We start from the raw sequence: 2,745 nt of genomic DNA on the forward strand, positions 1-2,745 counted from the left end.
TTCATCTTAGCATTGTTGAATAACGTGTAAATCCATTCGATTGCTCGGTAGCTACAAGCTACACACTCGGTTACCAATGGCTTTTAGGGCGAGATCTCAAGTTAGGCGAGATTTATACTTTTTTTTTTTTAACTATCACAGTGAAAACATGTCTCAAATTTGATCTATTTTACGATTTTAAATCGTAAAAAGTTTGCTCTGATGCACGGAAACATTTATTCATCAATGAAACCATCGGAAAAACTTACGACTTGGGCGAATGAATGAAAAAATGTTGCATTTCTTCGGGAATTTTGAAGAAAATCTACAAGCTTATCTCAATAGCTTGAATCGACAACAGTTGGATAAGCATATTTCAACATCGTTTGGCAAAAAACACAAACTTTATCTCTCTATGAATGATTCCTTGAATCGAACCATTCTACCCTGTAGTGCACTTTGAATCACTTTACCCTATATGGTAGTGGGGCGTTGGTCGCATCATATCGCATCGCGTCGCCTTCGTCTCCGTCGTCGTCGTCGCCGTCCAAAGACGAGATGATTTTGGATGCTAATTTTCCGGACATTCGACCCAACTCATTTTCCATCACCAGCGGAACATGTTCATCTATTTACTCCCCGGAGGGCGCCAATTTCACCAAGCATAGAAACAATTTCGCGAAGCATGTCTGTTAACTATCTCTTTGTAGTAGGTAATAAGACTATGCTTGTGACTAATTCATAAATAATTTAGAAATCTTTTTGCGAAGCCCTTTCATCAGCAGAGAATTTAATTTCCTCGTGAAAGGCTATTTCAAACAGTGCAAACGGAAATCCTCCAAATCGGAAGTCACGCGAGGAAACACCCACATTCATAATTTACGAGCACACGTGACCACTGGAAAACAATGGTGAAAGACTAGGAGCTCCATTCATGGTTTGCAGTCTGGTGGCGTAAAGCATTTCAATGGGTAAACATCATCAAATATTCATCCGTAAGTGAAACTAGCTGCCATTAATCCCTTGGCTCGGAAACGGTCTATCATGCTGAAACATCCTTTCCAAACATCCCACCGAATCTGATCTCCAGTCCCCAAAGCGATTCGGGCTGAACGGATTATCGTCAATGATGAAAGTTGTCTGAATTTTAAAACGATCCCATTGCCATCGACAGACGACGACAGGCAGCCAGATTGCAGTCCTCTTCCGTCCGGAGTGGAAGAAAATCGATACTAATGGGGCTACGTGGAACGCTACTTCTGCCTGCCTCCCCAACTGCTGCAGCACCAAATGATGACGATGATGATAGCAGAAACGACGACGTCGTCGACTACGGCAACTGAGCTAACGAGGGTTGAAGGCTAAAGAATCTACAGAATCAACAGGTGGCCGTTTCAGCGGAATTACCCCACTCGTTCGGCAGTCAAATAAACAAGCATTTAATGAAGGAGAACACTTTTATCAAAAAGTAGCCAATGAAATATATAGACATCAGCGAAAATTTAAACATATTTTTTAGTAATACGGGAAGAGCATCAATTTTCGACCCTTTCATACGCATTTGGCCTACTTTGTACGAAAATCCGGAAATTGGCACAGATTTCTTGTAGATCGAAAATTAGTGTTTTTTCCCTGCACGAAATTAAAATACGTAATACTAAAATACATATTTTCTATAAGTGAATCCATAAAAATCAATCGTTCCACGCATAACTGTCTCATGTATCAAAACGAGAAACCGAGAAAAACAAGTTTGAAGATTTTAACTCTTTTGTGCTGTATGTTGCCATATTTTGTGTTATGTTCAAAGAAATTCGTGGTACATAATAGTATGCAAATATGATGTTCATAACGCTACACAGAGGCCCAAAGCTGGCCAGAAGTCGAAAAATGAAGTTTACAAATTATGTTTCAGATGGTTTTTCTTGATTTATTAAGTATTGCTGTGTGCGTTTGAAATGCAAATATCAAATAAGGGAACACCAAACGCGGTAAGATTTTAAACAAGGAAGGCGAAGTCAAAGATTGGGTTTCTTTGCTAAGTTGGCGGAAAAAACTATCATTATTGCTAAGTATCCTTTGGTTACTTTGTGTTTCCGCATTTGAAGGTCAGTTAGACTACATTTGGATGTCAAACGCAAACAGCAATATTTAATAACAATCTTTAAAAGTTTCAAATCTTATCGGTGTATATTTCGATTTTTCAAACCATATGAGATCTATACATGTCAGCTGAAATTGATACTACTGAATTTTTCAAAATTCGCGAATGATGTTCTATAGAAATGGTAGTTTCTGTACTGAAGCATGACCAAATATTTCTCAAACGGTCTAATTTGAAAGAATATACCTTTGGCTTTGTTTTGAAGATGTTTTGAATCGTATTCGACATGCGTACTATTTGAGGATTGCAATTAGTTTATCACATAAAAAATAAGCTGTTTTTTCCCAAAAGTAATGTTAAATATCTAGGAAATGCTCTAAAATGATCTACTCTTCAATGTGTGGCAAATATTTTATTGTATTCGCTGTACTATAGCTTGAACTGCGCTTTCTATGACAAAATGGGGAAATTTGATTTTTAAATGCACTGCGAATCAAATTATCAGTTCATCATACTTGTATCGTCGTTTTAAGCACCACTAGCTCCCAAATAAATTCAAAAAATCACCAAAAGCTCGCCCAAGATATTAAGCTTCAAAAAGGCATGCAACTTACTACTTTTCAACAAATTATTGATTCCATTTTACTGATTAAAATAGCATA

General features: G+C 37.5%; 1 long non-coding RNA gene across 1 annotated transcript; it reads left to right on the forward strand.

Moving 5' to 3' along the window:
• Nucleotides 1–494: 494 nt before the first annotated feature.
• On the forward strand, nucleotides 495–1,663 carry LOC110679691. Its single transcript, XR_002502710.1, has 2 exons — nucleotides 495–692; nucleotides 750–1,663. It is a non-coding gene; the product is annotated as an uncharacterized LOC110679691 (long non-coding RNA).
• Nucleotides 1,664–2,745: the final 1,082 nt, after the last annotated feature.

This window comes from Aedes aegypti, chromosome 3 (genome assembly GCF_002204515.2).
Source record: "Aedes aegypti strain LVP_AGWG chromosome 3, AaegL5.0 Primary Assembly, whole genome shotgun sequence".
In the NCBI taxonomy this organism is placed as follows: Eukaryota; Metazoa; Arthropoda; class Insecta; order Diptera; family Culicidae; genus Aedes; species Aedes aegypti.